Below are 23417 nucleotides of genomic sequence, written 5' to 3'. Positions count from 1 at the left end.
AATAGTGCTGTTATGAACATTCATGTAAAAATTTTTGTTCCAAATACTGTTTTCAATTCTTTGGGACATATCCCTAGTACTGCAATTGCTGGGTCTTATGTTAAACTTTTTGAGGAACCATGGAATTAGTTTTATGAGCAGGATACCTTTAAGAGTATTCTCAGGAGGTCATGAAAGAGAGGCAGTTGGGGGTGTTTTATCGATGCTGAGAACCATTTCCTTAAAAGGTTGAGACCCAGAGATTTTCTAACACTTGTTTGCCTACTCCTAAACTAGGCAGACTAAAGGAGGAAGCATTAACATCCAGCTCCTTACTCCACCAATGGATTTGTTTATTCAGTAAAACTAAGAAGGAAAATGGGCAGGAATTTTTGTTAAGATTTTTCTCTGGGTCCTATATTTCTCTTGGTGCTACTGAGTCTCTCCCATTTCTGAAGTTTATCTTGAGTTTACTAACCTTCAAAATTTACAAAAGCAGACATTACAGTATTTTTTATTTTATATTTGCCAAACACTACTATTCCTCAGAAGCTGATTTTTCCATATCTTATGAATGTGTTATTTTTCTGTTTTTGATATGAAATTGCTAATTTAAAAAGAAACTACTTTAAAACATATGATATAAACACTCTGCTTTTTTCTTTATCTCCTACGATGCAATATTCCTATCTTTACGAAATTGTGTTTATTTTTTCCCACGAAATAGTTTATTTACTAGAAATAAATCCCTTCTTTGCATAGGAACAGAAGAACCACATGTCATTGGAAAGCTAGCAGATAGGAGTCTGTGATTCTGACTATTTCACCAATATTATTTCAGAAGTTTAAACAGAGGGTTGACTAGCTTCCAAATTAAATTGGAAATACTGTAACTTGCTTTGGTTTCTTTTGGATGAAGGGTCCAAGAAACAAGATGTATCCTGGGTGTTTTTTTTTTTTTTGCTCTTCAACTAATGAGTGGGCATGGAATACCTGGGGGAGTTATCCGTGCAATTGCCACCCATTATGTTAGATGGTGGTTTTTAATTGTTTCCTAGTTTCACAAAAATTCTCTGCCTTTTGGAATGTTCATTCAACAAATTTATTACTTATCAACAGAAAACATTCTATACGTGTGTATACTTTTTAGCTTGTATATGATAAATTTCTTTGCTTAATTTAAGTAGCTTTTTTGGGGGTGCATAGATACAAAATATTGGAGAACATTAAAAAACACAATTTATAATCATGATTATACCAGGGTCAATTGATTATATTTCCATGCTCATTTATTACAGGACATCAGAGGAAAATATTCTTTACTTTATCCTCTATTGAGAGAATTTTATTTAAAATTTTTTGTCTTTCCATTATTGTGACATTTATTTTGTGAAACAAATTAACTTCCCATTTATGCTCTCAAGTGATACACCTTTATTGATTAAATTAAAGAAATTCCAATTTTTCTTTATTTAATTTCAAATGTTTCCTGTGTTATAAAACTGACACAATCTATAAATATTAATTAAAAGTCAAGAACATAATTAATAAAATAATCAGAGACAATGACAATGAGAGGAACGAACTAATGAGCAAGACTAGTGCAGGCAATGCTTCATGTAAAAGAAAATGTGCAACATGCACTAGAGACCTCACAAAAAGGTTATAGGTTGGCACTTTGATCAGATAATTAATTTTGATTATTTCAGAGACCCAGTGTGGTCTGATTGTATGTGTATGTTTACTCTCCTATGTATATTTATATATACATTTTAAAATTTTACAGAATCAACAATAGAATGCGAATTGTAATTTGTTCAAATTTTTTTCCCCCCAGTTTTTTTCAAACACTATCGTTGTAAACCTTGAGGTCTGAACATAATACTTTGGTGTTAAGTGTTGGAAAAATGATGGTTAGCAAGGGAAAATCATCCTGAAGTACAAGCCTCTTTGACTGGGAAAGAAATAAAAATAACCAAGAAGAGAGAACAGCAGCAGAGGGACAGCATCTGTTTTAAAGAGCTGCATCTCATGGACCCATTCATTAAATCATTAAAATCCCAGTGTGCCTAAGCTTGACTTCTGTGAAGCTTCATTTTAACTGAGTTAGATTTGGAGTGGAGAGAAGAAAAGAGAGGGAGAGTTTGAGGGAGGGTGTCCCCATTATAAGTATTTCATCTGCTACTACATCAGATAATATCTACCATGGGAATTGTAAACTTTCAGGCATAGTGATATATTTTTGAACATCTGAGATACTACACACTGAAAACACCATGAAATAAAAATAATCTCTTCACACTTCCCAACTGGCTGTTTATCAACTTTTTCCTTTCCCACATTTGTGCATGAAGTGTCCCTTCGCAGCCAGAAACCCTGTGGTGTTTTTGGCTCTGATTTGGATAGTAACTTGCTTATTTTCAAAGTTAACGGCAGAAAGCAAAGAAAAATGTAGTCCATTAGTGTGTTACATTATGTAAAGAAAACAAGATTGCTAAATACTGCCATCCAGTATACTTTCCAAGCATTTATTTAAACCTTTTCATTTGAAATCAAACATCAAATCGAACAGCCCCCAAATATTAGAGTTAAAAAATATGAAGTTTCTGGAGGTCTTAGAGCAACTGATCATTTATTTAAACTTTTTGTAAACCCATCCTCTATCCAGCAACCTCCAAGGGGAAACATATATATATATATAAACATATACATATATACATATATATATACTTAACCACAGCAGATATTGAATATTGAATTTCATGTTTTTCTTTCCTTTCCCCTCTCAAGGGAAGAAGTGTAGGGTTTAATTTTCTCTATGTGTGTATGAATATATGTGTGTGTGTTACAAATTTAATAAGCAATGACAATAAAAGATGAGTAAAGTGGGTTGCTGGACAAAAATGGTATGTGATTCCACAACTTGCCTTGAGGTTCATCAGGTACAAGTTTTATAACAAAATCTAAGCAGAACATTTCTGTTTTGGGGAGGAGAGTGAAGCTAAATATATGCTGTCTGTCACTGGGCTATGAGGGATGTGAAAGGGCTATTAAAGCAGATTTTTCCTCCATAGGTAGAAGAGGCTCCTGCTTATATGCTATTTCAGAAGCGAAATTCAGTGCTGGTTTCTAAGCCAATAATTGCAAAAAATGTTTTATTTTTCTCAGTATAATTAATTTATGTACTTTTAGAATTAAAAGATACCTTCTCTCTGTTCATGTAAAACCAAACAAATAATACCATATTTTCATGTACTAATTGTATATATAAAGGCAACTATGCACTTATTCTATGTATCTTTATAAGTGTATAGGAAATAGTTTAGATGAATACACCAGTAACTGGTAACAGTGCTTACCCTTGGGAACTGATTTGGATTTTCATTAGGGTGACCAACTGATAATTTGGAGTTCTTTGTAATGTTTGCTGTTTAATGCAAGTACATAAATGTGTCATCTGAGAAATCAAAAACTCGAATAATTTTAAAAGGAGTTTTTTTTTTCCTAGGCTCTTGGCCTTAAATGGAATATCCAAGCTATTCATGATAGCCTGTTATTTTTCACTCCAAGTTTTTGTTGATGGAGAGCTTCACTCCTAGTTACTCCTGTTTTCTAAACCCCAGGCTTGAATTTTTAAAAAATCTGAGTTAAATTAAGACAACCTATATATCTCTAACCATTTCCCTTAATTCTGTTTTCTTTGTAAAAGATGAATATAAGTGAACAACGCAGGACATTGGGAAACATATCATGAAATGATAGGACGTTGCTGAAAATTTCTAAATAATACCAACATTAAGGACAATTTCACCATCAGCATTCCTAATATCATGGATCTGTTTATGAAATAAAGTATACGATCAAGAGTATCAACAATACTAGGGTTTTTTTTGTATAAAGCATTTAGTTGTAAATATCATAATCCAAATGACTAGGTGTGCAGGTAAAAATGTAAAATGGATTGAGAGCTGTACAATGGGGTTTTCATTGTACATTTTATTGCACATTTCATCTGCACAGGTAGCAGTTACCTTCAGTAGTGGTATTTTTAAAACAGAAGAGACAACAACACAACAAAGTATTTATGTAATTGGGATAAAGCAGTCCCCAGGCTCTGCATGCAAGGACGGTCACACAGTTTTTCCTTTGCTAGGTTAAAGTAGGATTGGCTTAAGCCTCCACATGCCACGCTGGCCAGAAGTATAGTATTGCATACTTAGGGGGCCAGTCTGTTTCCAAGACTGTCTAAGAATTTAAGGGATTTTACAAACCCAGAGGAAGCCCTTCTCCAACAGTACTTTCAAGCACAGATGAGCCTTGTGTCAGCTTTGTGACTGGACTGCCATCAGTTAATTTGCTTTTCACTGATGTGTTCTGCTCTTATTGAGCTCTGGCCTTCCTCCATCTGTTAGTCTATGCAGCAGAAAACTTTCCTGGGGCTCACTCAAGTGGTCCTTCAAAGCAGGATGACTTCAATCCCTCAAAGGCAGGCATAGCTCTGGATATTCCTCAGTGCCTCCCCCTGCCCTTTCAATCACACACACACACACACAGTTCTTTTCCTTGGAGACTTGATTGCTGGGTACAATGCTCTTTCAGTGCATACTTATTGATAATCTCACAATTACCTGTCCATCTTTCCCTCCCATTAAACAAGAATATTTAATTTTTGCCTCAGGAGTTTAGTTGCTAGCCCAGGCTTCATTTTTTTTTTTTAAAGAAATAAAAGAAATGAGGTCTTACTCTGCCATCCAGGCTGGAACACAGTGGCATGATCATATAGCTCACTGCAGCCCTGAACTCATGGGCTCAAGTGATCTCATCTCAACCTCCCTATTAGCTAGGACTATAGGTGTGCAACACCATGCCTGGCTAATTAAATTTTTTTTTGTAGCGACAGGGTCTTGCTATGTTGCCCAGGCTGGTCTTGAACTCATGGCTTCAAGTGATGCTCCTGCCTCCAAGTGATGCTCCTGCCTCAGCCTCCAAAGCATTGGGATTACAGCCATGAACCACTGTGCTTAACATGTTCCATTTTTTTAAAAAAGGCAATTTCTGTTCTCTTCACTTATTCCCTGGCCTTCACTCATGTTTATGGGACAACTCCCAGTGACCCCTAATTTCTATTTACTTGCTTGCCTGCTTTACTTACCATCCAGGCTCGCTGAATACCACTACCCTTGGTTGGTATGGCACAAAATGATACTTCTAATCTTTCTACTGTATTAGTAAACTGTTTAACATGATAAACTTCTTGAATTTCTAGTAATTGAGAATTTTAGGTTTGGGTTCCATGAAACAAGTAATCACAAAGAAGACTATGTATTATTTAAATTTCATAACAAAATTTATGAAGAGTTTACTTACGTTGAAAAGGGTTATGTACAAAGGTAAAATTGAAAAGCTTTCATCTTTTTGGGTTTTAAATTTCTGACCATATTAGTAGAAAAAGAATCTCATTTATTGCAGACTTATTTATGCCACAAGGATCATTAGCTGTGATATCAGTGTGGCCACATCATAGTATGAGCAAATCATCACTTCCTTCTTTAGAAAAAAGTACAATAGTATAAAAATATGTTGGAAAAACAAAGGCTGTAGTTTTGGTTTACATATTCTAAAAAGTTAAAGCTGAAATATCGATATAATCTTAGAAACTCTAGTATGATAACCTCACAATAATTAAACATATTAAGGAGCAACAACTATATATATATTTTGTAAATAACTTCTTCCAAGATATATCAACACAGATTTATCAAAAGGATATTAGCATCAACTTAAACTTGATAATATTGCCCCTTTGCTGGTAGCTCTGCTTAGCTGACTTGGGTTTGTCTGGATAGCAATTAAGGCTCTCAGTTTAGAAAGCCTGATAAGGTTACCATCATTTCTAATAGCTATATTGTTTGGGCCATTGTTTTTGCCTATAGATAGTAATCCTCTTGCAAGGCTTAAACATTAATCTAATCTTCCCTTTATGCAGCCTCTAGGTCATCTTAGGTTGAATCTGTACTCATAATACTTTATTTGTGTCACAATATCCCATGACCCAAATCTTTCTTGAAAAGCTGCAAAATCCAAGAAATGGGGGAAATGGCAATATTATTAGTTGGCAATGGCACACATTTTCCTTTACAGAACTTTGAATTATGCCTTTTTAGCAGATTTATGATCATGCAGGGCACTGAGTCTTGCACAGCTGTGGTTTAACCTCAAGTACTTTTGTCACATTTTGTTTTTTTATAAAATGTATTTCAATTCTGACATTTAGAAGATTGCAGCTTTGAAGAATTTGTGTGGACCTTCTGCAAGCATTTTATTTTGCTAATGAACTAAAATTGATCTCTGTAATTGAAAGATAATGATACTATTTGAGTGTAATGACTAAATACCAAGTGAAATTTTGCACAGATGAAATTCTACACAACCCTGGATATAATATGACTGCTTTATGTTAATTGTGAAATCACATTGTATAGCTTCTCTAAATTGTTTAATTACTAAAGTATAATAATAGATGAAATGAGCAGTGGGAAGGATGATGGACTGGACGCCTGCAGACTTGAGTTCCAATCTGGACATGTGAAACCTTGAGCAAGTCCCTTAATTTCCTTGGGACTCAGTTTTTACCTATAAACTTGGTAGAACAAGGTTATTTAAGGTCTCTTGCAGCTCTTCCATCTTTATGAATCTGAATCCCACCAAATTGATTTTTCATAGTCAGTAAAAAATCTGAACAAAGCTGAACTGTGAAATTTTTGACAAGCATTAACAGGATTGAACATGTTTTAGACGCTCAGTGTTCTGTAGGAGAAAAGAACAGTTAAGAACTACCCCCATCTCTAACCCACCCTATACATAACTGGTGTTTCTTTAAATTTGAAACTGCAATTTCCAGTTACTCTAAACTGGTTTTGTACTTCTTGTGGTAAGGACAGATAGAGAATGCTCCAACCTATCATTTCACAGGGCATGTTGCACTTTATAAACAGTAACGAACAGTGGGTTGGGTGGGAGATCTGGATCAGTTTGGGTGGTGTATAGTCCAGACTATAACTAGATTTATCTTTGATACAGGCTCACAAATCTTACTGAGACTTTTTTCCCCCTGGGGCGTAAGAAAATAAGAGATGCAGAAAAACCCAACTGCCGGCAATACCAGGGCACCTGCTTTATTAAATTTTCCCCAGGGAGGTTCATTATTAAGCTCTGAAATATAAAATCTTACTATAAATGGCAGATGGGGACTTGTACTCTCTTTATTTGTAATATGCATATTTTACTAATTTCCTACTAAAATCAAACTTACCGATTCTCTCTCTCTCTCTCTCTCTCTTTCTCACACACACACACACACATACACACACGCACACACACATACATACTTCTCTGTGGAATTTTGTGGGTGGACATGGAATATTAAATTGTACAGAGAATGTTCACATTCTCCTTGAAACAAAGATTAATAAAGGTTCTCAAGTACCATTTGTATTGCCTTTGCATTTCTAGAGTCTATGTAAGATACCCGTGATGAAAATATCAGAGAGAAGATTTTAGAAACAGATAAAACAGAGTTGCTGTTTTACCTGTTTACCAGAAAATATCTAGCTTTATTTTTACTGAGGGATAAAAATACTTTATGCACATACATTTGAAATGAAAAGGTATAAATAAAAATACAGTTGTAGAACAGAAAACCTGAAATAAGAGATTATAATTTATTTGCTTTAGTATTCATAGGAGGTTAGTTTTTAGCTGTTTACATTAATAATACGGTTTTTTTGGTCAGATAACCTCTGAGTCACAATATTTGATCACACTTAACACTGTTTTTAAAGGACACAATTTAGTTTTTTTTTTTTTTAAATAAATAGTATTCTATTGTCCTGAAAAAAGAATGATGTTATCATAGGCTTTTGTTGTGAATAAACTAATTCCCTGTTTGCCACTCGTAATTTTTTTAAAATGATGATTAAAACACTAAATAATTCAGTTTAATTTACACAGAGCAAAATACATTTTGTTGCTATAATTCAGAAATGTCAAGCCATTAAAGGGTTTTGGTAGGCAGAACCTGAAAAAGAAACAAGAAAGGAAGCACCTAGAGTGGCAAAAGATGTTGGGATTAGGAGGCTATTAATGGAGGGCTTAGAAGAAATAACAGTGAACACAAAATGTTGGTTTAGGCATGAAGTAAGCCCAGGAACACACTGGATGCACCTGCAATCACAGCAAAACCTATGTTAGTTTTTCTGTGATTGGGTTGGTTTATCTGAAAAACAGGGATAATGGTAGAAAAATAAGTATAAGGCAAAAGCACAGTAAAATCTGCTTGGAAACCATTTATTTTTGAAAATTATTTTTAAATGAAAAGATTTTCTGTGAAAGTTTAAATAATATATTGAATCAGATTTTAATGTAATAACTTAGCAAAAAATCCCAAAAACAGGGATGTTATTTAGGGGGAAGTCACCCTTAATGTTTGGAAAAATGCCATTTAATTGATGGCATCAATTGAGATCAAGCCATAATATGAAATCAAATTTTTCTAGAAAACTGACAAAAGATAATTTACCTTAAAGTCTTACGTAAAAAGAAGTAATTATACTGTACTTCAATAAAAATGGGAGAAAAAACACAAGAACATCAAGGTTCATGTATATAATTAAAATCTTTTTTCACCATCAGTCATTTTCATTTTCCAAATTGATATTATTTTTAAAAAATTAAATATATATATATTTGTATTTTGATGATTATCTTCATCACGGTCATTCTTCGAACCAGGAAAAAATGAAATTATATTACAATTGTGCGACCAGACTGCTGAACAGGTTTGTTGAATTCTGTGTTGTGGGCTTAAGAACCAGCACGTGCCCTGGCGAAGTTCCTCTTGAACATGCTCCTGTTCTTCTGAGTCGGTGATTCAGGCACGGATGAGTTCAAGTTCGTTTACACAGGGGCTCTTTCTTTCTGGCTCTTAGTATGTAAATCTGTGAATACTATATAGGCAATGATGAATTGTACCTTGATTAATTAAGTCTGTGAATGCTATTTTATTTTAGAGACTAAAAGGGTAAACTTCTATGTTGTCGGCTAGTGGGGGAAGGGACCAGAAAACAAGTCCATCTTTCCTATATTTGGCTTCTAACTACACTCTGTTATGATTTAAAAAAACTGAAGCTCAGACATTATTTTATTTTTAGTGCCCCCAGATGCCTTAATCAGGGTGCCTTTTTTGTTATTGTTTTTCTGCAAACTTCCAGACTTTTCATAATGTATTACCCGAACCTTCTATTAGAAAGATGACAACAAAGTAATGTGGCAAGTATTAGCCTGAATTTGCTTTCTTCATCAAGAGAAAAGCTATTAGAAATAAAATGCCAGCAGTTTTTTCAAAAACTGGTTTAGAGACCGATAGTTCTCAAAGCGTGGTCCCTGGATAAGCAAGCATAACATTGCCTAGAACTTGATAAAAATTCAAATCAGTAGGGCCTACCGCAGCCCTACAGAATCAGGAACCCTGGAAATATGCTCAGCAATCTGTGTTTTTACAGGCCCTCTGGGCTTGTGAGCTCAAGTTTGGGAAAGGATGTCTAGAGAGCAGGGTTCTTGTTTCAGTTCTGCCATTTTCTAACCATTAGGTCTTGGTAAATTCGCTTAACTTTTCTGAACCTTTGGTTCTCCCATCCATAAAGTGAGAGATGATCAACAATGGCTTTTCCAGTTCTAACATTCTGTAAATCTGGGATTCTAATTACTTGATGAAAGAAAATTCATTAGGGAAAAACAATGCCTAGACATGTGGCTACAGTGATAAATCTGATATTGCTCAGTTATATACAACTTCCACATGTTTAATGTACAGTACAGTGATCCTTCTCAATCCTCATTAATTCTGTGTCTTCCTTGTAGCTGTTACTGTAAAATAAAATGAGCCTGCTAAATAACTCAAGACCACTTTAATTGCAAGTAAGTAGTATAGATAACAATGATCTTACTTTTAATTGCTGAAGATGATATAACGCATCAATGATATTATAAAATGTAATTCAAAAGTACACAACTTTCATTAGAAGACCTTCCTCCCAAATTTATCATAAGCCAAAATAATGCTCAGAAAGTATGTAATTAAGTCTATAAGCAGTAATAGAGTGATGTGACCCCTTTTTACATTCAGTAACATATTTAAAGTTAAAAAATGATAAACATAAATTTTAATAAAGATCTGCTAAAACACACTTCTAGTACTCTGATGGAGATCAGTTTGCTCAAATGGCCAAAGGGCAAATCTTTTACTTTAAGATTTTCTATTCTCCTAAAAGTAACTTTCAAAATGCAACATGTTTTTCAGTTCATTCAGAGGTACGTTACATGGTTTGGGAAGCTATAGCTTTACTGAAAAATGCTATATGTATGTTTTTGTTAGTGTTAGATGTGAACATGAATATTTAGATCATATAAACTGGGATGCAGGTCTACTCTAAGAGGCTATGAACGCTGGGTACTGAGAAGTGCAGGTGTTGACATCTTGTATATTTTTGTAATGTTAATACTGCAGACAAATTAACCTTCTTCATCCCATTATTGTACTAATCTGAGTCATTATTTAAATGTAAAAAACATGCCAATTTTTAAAAGACACACCAATGATAAATCTGCTTTGACTAACTTGAAGTAATTGGACAGAAGATTCCTGATGTTAAAGAGAAAAATGCACACGCAACACACCACACACATGTGACATGGGTACGATCTGACTTTCCTTGTCTGGGTCTGTTCATAATTTCATTCAATAGAGTTGAATACAATATACACTTGGTTGCTTTGTTTAAAAGCCTCTAGCCGTGTATGTACTTGCTTTTTTCTTATACAATAGAATGCTAGTAATTGTAAGCTTGTTTATGATATTGTGGAAGCAATATGAATATGATGGTTTTTATTATTTTTGTAGCTTATATTCTTGTTATATATAAATCAGGCAGCTATTTTAAAAAAGATATTTGCAAGTGAGATCTTGAAGAAGCTTCATATAAAATTATATGATGCATTTCAATTGAGGGTGACTCTTCAGCATTTTGAAGACAGTTATCATGTACTGTCACTTATAATAAATAATTGCTAATTGTTTTCTTTTGGCTTTAGGTGGACTCCAAAATTCTTTGCCTCAAAACCTTTTAAAAATATGAAAAGAAGACAAAAAAATAGCTGGGTTTTCTTTTAGAGTGGCAATGTCATTTGTCCAGAAGGGGGAGCTCTCAGTCCGCATGCAGCGGAGCAAGGCAGACAGTCTGGTATCTTATCTGCTGCTTGGGAAATTGTCTGACAGGAAAATATCAACACAAACCATGCGATTTGCCGCTGGAGCACGCTGGACCTCATCTGCTTAAAAAGATGCACGGATATAGTCATCACAGTTCATAATTTAATAAACTGCTAAAAAAACCACACATTTTCATTTTAGCGACTTTGGTCTCACAACTAAATTCACATTGCTACAAAGACATTTGAATTTTGCACTAATATGTCATGAGCACTGCACCCATTGCAAATTAATGAGTCTCTGAATAGCACTGTGCATTTGTCATTTGAATTTATGCTAATGCAGTGAGGTCTCCTGGTGATGCTGATAGTCCATAGCAGCTGCTTGAACCACAAAATATATCGGCACTTCCCTTCTACTTTATATTGCCACCTCCTTTTTTGGCTTTTCTGGCCTGTCGCTTAGGCAGCAATTCTGTAGCTGGTTATTGATAGGGCTGCTAATTATCTTTGACTTTACACTATTGGCCTGACCCCCAACACTGAGTAGAAGTAATGGATCAGTGTTGAGAGAATTATGTACATCACATAGCGACAGTCTCAGACCAGGAGGTCAGAAGGAGTCCATTGAGAACCAATGGTATTTATAAAGGATGTTAATATGTAAATTGGCAATATTTTTTCAGTGATATCGTGTCATTTATATCAATAAATCAATCAAAGAAAGTGATTGTAATTTTTGTAACCGTAATGAATAGCATTTATATGTGTGTGCAAAAATAGAATGGGGTCCTTTCATTTTTTTCCTTTTCTAGTCACACTGCAATCTGAAAAAATGATCATCAGGGATGTGAAGTCTTCGTTATGGTTCTACAAACTGCCTGTTGGTCAAAGAGATGTGGTAACAATAGAATTCAGTGATGGGATTATTGGAGTAAGGGGAGGGAGAAGCACAAATAACTATTTTTATGGGACAAGTTCATGACAAAGAGGTCCCAGTGTCTGTTGTTGTTTTCTTTCCCAAGTCTTAATTGTGAAATTAATTTTTTTCTTAGATTAGTGCTTCCATTTGACATGCTTCTAGAAGTAAGAATGAGGTACGTAGAATTTATCCTAATGGATTCAGAAAATCAAATTTGGTGTTTAGAAATAAGGCAAAAATTAAGCAGAAAATTAAAAGCTAAAAACAAAAGTATACATCTAGATTATACATCTTATGAAAACTGTTCCTGATTTTAAGAAATGCTTTTTCACCTAGGGCCAAATTTTTTTCTTTCAAATAAAAAAAAATTTTAAAGAGATAAACAAATATATATTCTGGTTAAAATGTAGCATGGTTAGCATTAATTTCCTAGGTTGTAAATGAAGCGGAGAAAAGAAAGAGTCAATTCCTGAAATATTTTGAGGAGAAAACACATTCCAAGACTGATGTGTATAATTGTTAGTGATGTCAGGAAGTACAGAGTGTAAAAGTCAAAATGACCTGTTTATCTCCAGTAGTGCCCAAGAGCAAAAAGACTCATTTCTGAACAATGAAACACAAAAGAAAGAGGATTTTTATCCTGACTCTAAAGCCTAGTAAGCTGCTCAGAGCACAAGCAGAAGATGCAAACATTCCTTTTTATCTCTACCTGTTGGCCTCAACCCAAGGGTTAAAGGGCCACTCTAGAGAAAGAAACTTGACTGAGAAGGCAGCAAATAGATTCTTTACTACAGCTCCTCCGTTTTCCATCAAGGAGAGGAGACGTTTCACTCTTCTTGGAAAAACTTTGAAATGTAAACTGTTTCGATTGATGGCTCCTTCTGGCCCTGGCAACTCTTTTTGGTAGCTGGTGCTCTTTCTGTAATACTTGTTAAAAACGACTCCGTAGCAAAGATGTTGTTTTTTATATGATTTTTTTTTTTTAAGTCAGCGCATGTGTGCGTACAGACAGGCTCTCATCTTGCACGGCGGAGACTGGCAGGTGAACACCTACTCCTGTTGCCCTTATTCATTTGCAATACTTTATAAGATTAGTCTCTTTGAAAGCTGTTTTCAGTCTAAACTGTCAATCCTCTTCGAATGTGGTCCCTCTCACTGTGAATGACTTCTTAGAACTTGTGAGAACACTGTGGCCTGAAAGTCCCTTCCTAGCCCAGAGAGCCCTCCATGTGTCACTGATAACCTGCCCCTAAACTTTCTACAGTAAGCTTGCCTGGGGACAGCTTTAAAGAACCAGATACGCAGCTAAGGTGTCATATGTTTAGAGCAGTCTTTATGTACACAATTTCTGCCACTACCCACATGATTTTAATCATTTTATCTTGGGGTAGAAATTTCATTTTCATTCAGTTATCTATGAAATGACCGTGTGTACATAATTTTTAATATTCTTCTAGTATTCTTAAGCTACATCCATTTGGAAAGAATTAAAGTGGTGAAATTGATCAATCTGCTTAAACCAATTGATTTAGATCGTGAAATCAGTCAAACTGCATAAACCAGTGTGAAAAATACCCATTTTAGTCTAAATGTTGATTGCTTATATCGATCTGCTAGACTTACTGTGGTTAAATTATTTCTTTGTTCTGTGCTAGTCAGGTTCATGAGTTATGTGTTCTTATTTGTTGCGGACTTATTTTTCTTTGTCTGATCATGTTGGATGCATTATGCTACTCTTCTCTGTTTTGCTACTGTTGCTTTCCTGAAGGGATATACTCCCTTGTATGCACCATGATGAGGAAAGCTCCGTGGTGACCTGTTTCCCAGTGAAGCCACCTTCTCCACTCTTAGTTCTCCCACTTGCCAGCTACTGTATCCACTCACAGCACACTCTGAGATAGTGAGGCTGCAAATCAATAGAGATTTGACTTTTTAAGGGTTAAGCCAGGCACTGATTAAGTGTATGATCTTAAGTTCAAGAAGCCACACTGGCTGTAGTCCTCTTCAGCCAAATGGCTGCTCAGGTGCTTAGACGTAATTCTTCCCCCCCATTCCTATACATATACATACATACATATGTATATATATATATATATATATATATATATATATATATACACACACACACACACACACGCACATATGTACACATTCTCTCATAATATATATTCTCATATATAAGACTGTGTATATATATATGACAGAATGTGTATATATGTATATATGCGCATATATATACATATATACACGTTCCCTCATATATATGCACATATATATACATATAATGTGTATATATGTATATACGTGTGTGTATATACATCTACATACACAAAGTTAGACTGGAATTATACTCTGTTATTTTTAGTTTTTAAAATTACAGATAAATAAGAAACACTTGTGTAAAGTTATCAGAGAAGATTCTCAACATATGTTCAAATTATTCGCTGAAATATAGGTAAAGTTAATCCCCCGTAAGTCAATATGAATTATTTAATTTCCCTCTATGGCACTAAAAATTTAAGTAACGATTGATTTTATTTTATCTTAACATCCAAGTACATATGTTCTTTCTTGGTGCACTGTGATTCCTGTGAAGTATGTACAAGCCTTCCACCAAGGTCTCTGCCTTCAAGACACTTACAATCAAGTATAAAAACAAGATCAGAAATAATATGAGCAATTAATATAACAATAAATAACTATAAAAGTATAAACTATATTTTTTTGTATTAAAATGAAAAGCATTAGATAGTATTTACCTTTCAGAACTATATTCTTGATTTCTTATATACAATTCTTGTATTTCTTTTTCAGAATACGTGAAAAACATTTAAATCAGAAAGTAAATAACAGGATGATTTGCAAGGTCAGTGCCTAGCTTCCCTTCCCCCACTCTTTTTTTTTCTTCTCCCTGGTCCTATCAGGGACCTAAGAGCTATCCTGAGATCCTATCTCCATTTCCAAGGCTAATGTTTGGGCCAAGTAGAAACCCAATGATGAGACCTTTTTGTAGACCCATGTGGAAATCCTAGAATTACTGGCCTTTTTCAAGAAATTTTCAGTACATTCCTGCCCTTACAAAACTTTCTTTCTTTGTTACAATGAACTTAAGTTCACTGGAGAGAATTATGAAAATTCACTCTCAATAAGGCCTTAATATTAATTTGTAAGGTGAAAATAATTTGTAAAAATTCATAAAGAATTAGGTAATATCTAAGAATACTTCTGAGTAAAACTTCTCTTTTCTGTGCTTCCAAATGATAGCATCATGGAGTTCCAATTTTGACTAATTTGGGGCCCTGGAGCATAATGCACAGATTTAAAAAATTCCTGAAAATGTTTAAATTGAAATATGTTTTGAGTTTGATTACGAAATTGTGGAAAGAAAAAAAGTAATTCAACCCAGTAAGTTTTTTTTTTTTTTTTTTTGACAGAATCTTGCTCTGTCACCCAGGCTAGAGTGCAGTGGTGCAATCTCGGCTCACTGCAACCTCCGCCTCCCGAGTTCAAATGATTCTCCTGCCTCAGCCTCCCGAGTAGGTGGGATAACAGGTCCCCGCCACCATGCCTGTCTAAGTTTTGTATTTTTAGTAGAGACGGGGTTTCACCAGGTTGGCCAGGCTGGTCTTGAGCTCCTGACTTTAAGTGATCCACCTGCCTAGGCCGCCCAAAGTGCTGGAATTACAGGCATGAACCACCATGCCTGGCCCCAGTAGGATTTTTATTTTAGGATTTGAAGACATAGGTAAGGAAGAGGCAATGGGGGTGAGGTGAAAGAGTGTGTGAATGAGAAATAATTTAGGAAGCAGAAGGGCGTAGAAGAAGGAGGGAAGTCGAGTATTTGAATCACTTCTCCTATGAGCCTCAATAAGTCTCTGGTATCATCTTCTAAGTTCTTTAACTGAGTTTACCGAATCACTCACCTTTCTGCTTCTTTCTGTTACAGACACAGAGATGTAAAATTAAAAAGCCTCTCGAGCTCCAAAGGTACAGAATGAGTTTGTACCATTCCAATTATGCATACTGTATGAGAAGAAAAGACATTTTAAAATCGTTGCAATTATGAGTGCACTGACAAAGAAATTATTGAAGTGTGGAAATTTGAGATTATCATCTAGCATTTATTTAAGGTCACTTGAGAGAGCTTTTAAAATCATAAATGAGAAAGGAAAATACTAAAATACTAAGAATATTATTTCAATAATATCTGCATAATGTAATGATAGAACATTTATAGGGCCTGGTCTAATTCATGTGGGGACATTCGAGTAAATTTTGACACTTTTTTTTTTTTTAAACCTAGAGGTGTTGCATATGAACTAAAACCCTGTAAGAGAATGCAGCTGATCTTGGAGATATGGTCCATCACCCTTAATTTTTGGTTAGGTGACCAGCAAACTTCAAATTCACAATCCTGGAAAGCCCATGCCACATCTCTCCCCTCCCCATGTTCCCTGTAGGGCCCAAATTAAGGGTATGGTCACAGCAGGGCAGGCACTTAGGAAGTACTTGCCAAGCAATTTCTTTTGCTAAAATATGATAATCGGCTTAGTAGGACTTGGTAGCTTAAAAAATTATAAACGGTATTGAAAAGATGTCTACATTTCTGCATCTTTCAAAAAAAAAAAGCCTTTAGAAATCTTATCTGGCACTATGAAAATAGACTCCACAGAAGATTCTTCTCCTTCCTCCTCCCACTCCCCAATTTAAATCAACTAATTAAGAAAGACTGTAACTAGAAAGGAATGATTAACTCATTAACTTAATCATTGTCATACTTGTGAATATGGACTTGTACCAGAGTTAGGAGGTTAATGAATTCAAATATATTGTCAAACTGCCTATGGTTTTCAAAGAGGCAAATTTTATATTCTATAGTTTATATGCTTAGAAGGCAGAACTCAGCTGTGATAAAGTTTGACATCAAAATAAGTTAGTGAAATTGTGCAGCAAATGGTAAGTAGAAAATAAAAATTCCTCTTTATTACTGTTGCCAACATCCCTGCTACCTTCAATGCCACTGCCATCCATACTACTATTATCTTCACATAGATTTTTATTTTTCATCTGGGTAGCTGGGAATTGACTTGCTTGGGCATAGGCTGTCTACCCAGAGGGAGTTCTCTAGAATTCTGTCTTTGGCCATCTTTTCTTTTTACTATTAATGTTTTCCAGCAATTTTATCTGTCTGTTACATGCTAAGAACTAAAAATATATCTTCAGCCCAGCTCTCTCAACCTGTTACCTACCCTGTTATCCATCAAATATAGCAGGCACCACGCTAGATACAGAGGATCCAGTGGTCAACAGAACAGGCGTAGCCCCCGTCTTGGCAGTGCTTACAACCTGGGGAGATGCAGTTAATAAATAACACAAATAATGCATTGTGATTAGTATTCAGCATAGCACAGGAGACGGTGAGAGATTACCACTTCTCATTATGGGACTTGATTTAGATCAAGAAGCTCCTCTAGGGAAGTAGCAATAATGTTAGAACCCAAAGAATGAGCAGGGGTAACCTGGTGAAACATTGGGAGGAAGAGAATTTCAGACAAAGACCATAGCACATGCAAATATTCTGAGACAGGAAAGAGTCTAGAAGCCTAAATAAACTGAAAGAAGGCACATGTGCCTGCAGGATAGTGTGAGACAGTGGGTGATAGGAGATGAGGCTGGAGAGGAACATAGAAGAAGACTATGCAGAGACTTTGCTGGCCATAGGATTGACGATTTTACTTTAAGAGAAATGCAAAACCATCGATGGTTTTTAAGAAGGGGTGAAATAAACAGAGTTCTGTTTAAATAATATCATTCTAGCTCACTGTGAGAAATGTACTGGAGATGAGAGCATAATGGACACATGAGAACCCTGGTCTAGGTGAGAGAGGATAGAGCCTCAGAATAGAAGATGGAGATGGAGAGAAGGACATAGATTCAAGATAGAATTTGGAGGTAGAATTAAAATTGCTAGATCAGAGGCCTGTTGAGCAATGTGTAGTAGGGAAGGGTTGGGAAAACATCTCAGTTGTCAGAGAATTCCCACCCCAGTAACTACCCACAAAATTATATAATAATTGGATGGGATAGAATATCTGGAGGGCTTCCAAGCAGCACAACTCCAGGGGGCCATCACAACCTTTCCACGCACTTGGTGTCTCCTGGAGTCGTGCAATGCAATGGCATTGGGGATGTGGAATATTGAATTTCCTTTGTTTATAAAGATTATAAAGTAGGGTGTTGTATGGAAGACCCCCATGCATGCTTATGCTGGCTTGACTGGCTGGCTGGAGACTGGAACATATACACTGGTATACAATTATATCAGTCCCTAGGAAGGAGGCACCTTTTGCTAGTTTGTCTACCCCAAGCAGGACATTTAATAACTCACTCTCCAAAGAGTTGCTGTTGTGTAATAGGCATGCCTGAAGGAGAGATGATCTTCTATGTATGTGCTAGCAGTAGCTCTGTTTCCATTAGTCAGATATTTTACATGTGCCAAAAACACCTCATCAAACTATACAAGATGATGATAGACAAGGCATTAGCAAAAATATTTGTAAGTTGGGGATGACACAAATCACAGGAAAATTATCTGTAGTACAAAGAAGGATCCAATTGTCAAGGTAGTAGATTCAGAGTCCAAAGCTCTGGCTATCTTTGAATATGGCAGGTATACTCACTTGAGTAAGTAGACTCTTTAAACAAGCCCCCAACATTATTACAGACTGCTTTCACCTAGGAATTCTGGATCACATGTCCCTAGTATCCACTCAAGTCTTCACAAGCGCTGATCATTTTTACCACCTATAAGATACCTCTTCCTTTGCTAGCAGCAAATAAACCCAGAGAGATAGAGAGAGAGAGTGAGGAAAGAGTAAACTCACAGTATTTGTCTCTCTGCCTCCCCTTTCCCTTTGTTCTCCAAGTTTAAAAGGGATGAAAGTTTAGACACAAAATGCTGTTGTTTCTACTCTTCTACTCTTTTGATTTCTGAGTTTGGCCTCTGAGTAAAAAGCTAAGGAATCTTGATTAGATCTTTGAAATTCACAGTGATTCAAATCTCCAATTTAGGTCCCGACAATGCAAAGTAGAACAGAACATGTATTTTACCATGCAGTTGCTCCATCGACTGTCTTCATTACTCCAGTAAATGCACTACCATCAACCCAGTTGTCTAGGCCAGAAACCTGGACATTCTTACAGTCCCTCTGTCTGGTTCCCTCTCCTCATCTGACTGATCCCTTACACTTCAGTCTTGAGTCCATCTTCTTTCCTCCATATCTATTGCCCAGTGAAGACAAGTAAAATGATCTTTCTTAAATATATATATTTGATCACTTCATTCCCCTGCTTAAGATTCTTCAGTGATTTTTATTATCTTTAAATAAATCAAATTTATTGGCAAGTCAAAGTTTGTAATAATGACTGATGCCTCCCACCTATCTCTTTATTTTAATCTCCCATGATTCCCATTTCAGCTACCCTGAAATGCAGATTCTCATATATATTCTTCTGTTTCATGACTCTGGACTTTTCACATTATCTTCCATCTTCTGGATAACTCCAAGTCTTTCCTTGTGATTCAGGTCAAACATTACCTTTCCTGATGAGTCTTCAAATAACCTCTGTCCTTGACTCAGTTACCACCTTCCTAGGTGGAGTTAGGGGCTTTTTCTTGCATTCTATGTTTGCCTCTACCATAGAATTTTACTGTGTTGTCTCTATTGGATCACCTTTTTGTGTAGCTCAGGGATATAGAATAATGGTTAAGAATGGAGCATTGGAGTTGTGCAGATCTATTAATCAAATAGGTGATCAAGGCCAGCTTTGGTTTCTGTGTCTATTATGATAGATTATTGATTACAAAAATATAATGCAAGTAAAATAGATAACTGTGCCTGGTGCATAGTAAGTGTGTAATAAATGTTGTTTGCTGCTTTTTATGGTATTAGTAGAAATAGTTTTCTGTGTCCTTAGAAGATACTTAGTAAATGTTGGCTGGTTGAATAAATAAATCTATATCTAGGAAAGTTGGCTTGTAAAATCTTGAAGATAACTTGAATTTGTTATATGAAAACTATCTGAAATTCAAAGCAGTTTGGATACCCAACCATTTTCACATTGTATTGCCAAGGACATGCATATGAAATATTCCGGATTTCATAACTTCCACTTAATTTGCAGGGTCAGGAAACAAAAACTGTGTTTATTTCATTTAAATTGTTGGTCTCATCTGACAATACTGTAATCAGCATATAAGTTTGAATAACATGAAGACTTTTGAAAAACATTTTTTGAGGTGTATGATTTTTCCTCTAGACTGAAGGTTCTATAACATGAATTCTCAAATATACAGTTTCTACACAGAACTTATTATTTATTTTTGTGTGTGAATCAGATGATATTTGAAGGTTGTCTTTCTTTTCTCCTTAACTCTTCTTGATTCATACCTAATTAGAAAAGATTTTATTTAGAAGAAAATGTTTTCTTATCAATAGTCTGTATATCAATAATTAATATAACTGTATCTTGTTTATGCACAGCAATACAAATCAATAAAGCAGGCTAGAGGTGTGAACAGCTCCTTAAATGTTTCTATATTGGAATTTTTAATGTGCTTTGATGTTATTCTTTGAATATTAAGTATAAATATTTGAATGTAGAAAAGACTTTGAGCCAAACAATGAAGTTATCCTGTAAACCACAGGATGGACTGCAAGTGTGCAGAGACCCATGCTTTGAGTGACTGAGACTTGGAAAACAGACTCTGAGGGTTGGAAGGGACCTTAGACATTGTTGAGTCCAGCTTTTTACAGAATGGGTGATTGTCTCTGAGAATCATGGGACTCTGTCCCATGGGTCGTTGTCGGTATCTTTTTGACTATTTCCAGTTTTGGATACCTCTAGCTCATGAGACCTCAGATAGCTCCAGTGAGTAGTTTAACTTCTTTTGAGCAAAGCACTACTATCCCAAAACTTCCATTTATTTGTCTCAGTTCTTCTCTCTGAATGTATTCAAAGTATTAATTTTACTTGATTATACATTGCTTAAAACAATACTTTACATCAAAGATGTGTATTTTGTAGAGTAGAATACAACATTTTTACTAGAAATTCTGGAATTTCTAAGATAAAAATTAGGATTTCTTTGATGGGAGAAAATTAGGTAATTCTAAAAGTTTTAATCCGACTTCTTTGGGAGATAATTTTATTTTCTTAGGGAAGCAAATAATTGTTCAATTTGAGTGTGAAAAGATAGGCCCCAGGATGTGGTCTGGAAGGTGAGTTCTCTGCTTGAGGTGTTTTTTCTCAACAGCTTTCTAAGAGGGAGAGAGTAAAGTAGAAGTGATAGGGAAGAAAGAAAGCAGAAGGCAAGAGGTGAAGTGAGATGGCCAGAGGCCAGAGCCTGAAAAGAGAGTATGTCCTATGGAAAATAAATCTCTGTGAAGGTAATGGCAAAAGCGGTTAAGGAGTAGGGATATTGGGACTACATTTTTAGTTTTTTGTTTTTCATGATGCTTCTGTGTATTCCCTTCTACCTTCATACACATTCCACTTAACCTGCAGTTAAAATCTATTCCACACACTGCATTTTATCTAGTAGTGCTTTTTATGATCAATATTTTGGAGAGAAATGATGAAAAAGAGGGCCACATTTTACAATTGGGTCAAGAGAGTGAACAAGAGAGCAATAATGCTACAAAGACCTTGAGGATGTTTGGGGTTGGGGATGACATTGGATTTTCTATTCAGTATTTTGTGAGATGAGATCATTTTTAAAAATTAAAATCATTAAATGTAGGGGAGGGAAGCCCAAAAAGGTTGGAAGAGTTGAGGATACCTAGGCTATTAACACAGGGTCATGCTTTAAAAAACTGAAATCGTATGGTTGCAGCCGGCTACCCTTAATATATCTGGTTATGCTGTGGTGTGAAGTGGAGGGTTTATCTACCTGACTTCTCTTCACTGTTAATATTTTCTCTACTCTTCCAGTAGAAGCACTGCTTTTATTCTGTTGATATAACTCTTGAATATTGGTATTGAGAACCGACCTGAACGTAACACTCTAGATTTTTCTTTTTGAAAAAACAATGCAGAGTGGGCAATTGTCTTGCTTATTTTGGGCCCCTATACTTTAAATAATAAAGAATACAACCTAAATATTGCATTTTTCTTAGCACATGGCCTCATCTCTTGCATAGGTGTAAATCATTTGTTCAAATTGTAATCCCCTTGTTGGGTTGTTCTAACTAAAGAAGTCCTGTGGTGTAGGAGGAACACATTAAACTTGGAGTTGGGAGATCCTGCCTTGAATATTAGCTCTGCCAGTCATAACTATAGAAATGATTGGGATGTCATATATTCTGAGTCTGAATTTCCTTATGTATAATATTCATATAAAAAATAATTCCCCTACATGCCTTATGGACTTGTGGTGATTGTAAGATGTTATAATATGAAAATATCTTGTAAACTGTAATACTCCATACAAATATGAAATAATACCATTCTAATTATTTAATGAATGTCTTTAAAGAAATGGTGTGAGTCATAAGGGGATAACAAAAGCACACTAGAGATGTTTTTGAAAACATTTATTTAAAATATAACCAGCTGGTCTTGGTATTATCCTCCTGGTGGTCATAACAGTAGTCTCCCTGGTGTGCCGTATTCTCTCAAATGTTTTAAATGTTTGCATGCAGTCATCTGTAGAGCGTCAAATGGTCTCTCTTTGACCAGAATAACAAAAACTCAAAGAAATGCATGACCATGAGGACACTGTGGCCTATGAATGATATATTGAGACTGGCAGCTCCCCAAAATGGTAACTGAGAGTAGCACTAAAGCCTTAAGTTTTTAGTGCTTAACCTTAAGCACTAAAGCCTTAAGTTTGTAGTGCTTAACCTTAAGCACTAAAGCCTTAAGGTTAAGTTCTCACTTGAGAACGTGACCAAAAGGGAGGAATTGTTAAACAAAATTATGGAAGGCCATTGTTCTGGATTGAGCTCTTGCACTAGGCCCCAATAGACCAGATCAAATAAAAATGGAGTCTCTCATGCTAAATGCAATGTAACCAAAATGAAACTTTAAGGAAGCATATAGATCTCAAAACACCATGTAGATCTTCCTAAAAGCAGGAGACTCCATAATAATATGAAAGTCTTCTCTGTTCTAACACTTACAAGAAAGTAACCTGAAGTTACCAATCGGTTTTTTTCTATTGTTCTGTTTCCTTGTTCCCACCTTGCAA

The 23417-nt window shown here is 35.5% G+C and overlaps 1 long non-coding RNA gene across 1 annotated transcript in view; it reads left to right on the top strand.

Annotated features, from left to right (window-relative positions):
* The window catches only part of LOC129037484 (uncharacterized), a 127990-nt gene that overhangs the window by 13391 nt on the left and 91182 nt on the right, over positions 1 to 23417 (top strand). Inside the window, exons 2-3 of the long non-coding RNA XR_008502819.1 lie at positions 14981 to 15032; positions 16113 to 16153. This is a non-coding gene — a long non-coding RNA (uncharacterized LOC129037484). The remainder of the gene's footprint in view (positions 1 to 14980; positions 15033 to 16112; positions 16154 to 23417) is intronic.

Source organism: Pongo pygmaeus, chromosome 4, assembly GCF_028885625.2.
Source record: "Pongo pygmaeus isolate AG05252 chromosome 4, NHGRI_mPonPyg2-v2.0_pri, whole genome shotgun sequence".
Lineage (NCBI taxonomy): Eukaryota > Metazoa > Chordata > Mammalia > Primates > Hominidae > Pongo > Pongo pygmaeus.
Note: the sequence above shows the minus strand (reverse complement) of the source record. Positions and strands in the feature narration are given on the sequence as shown.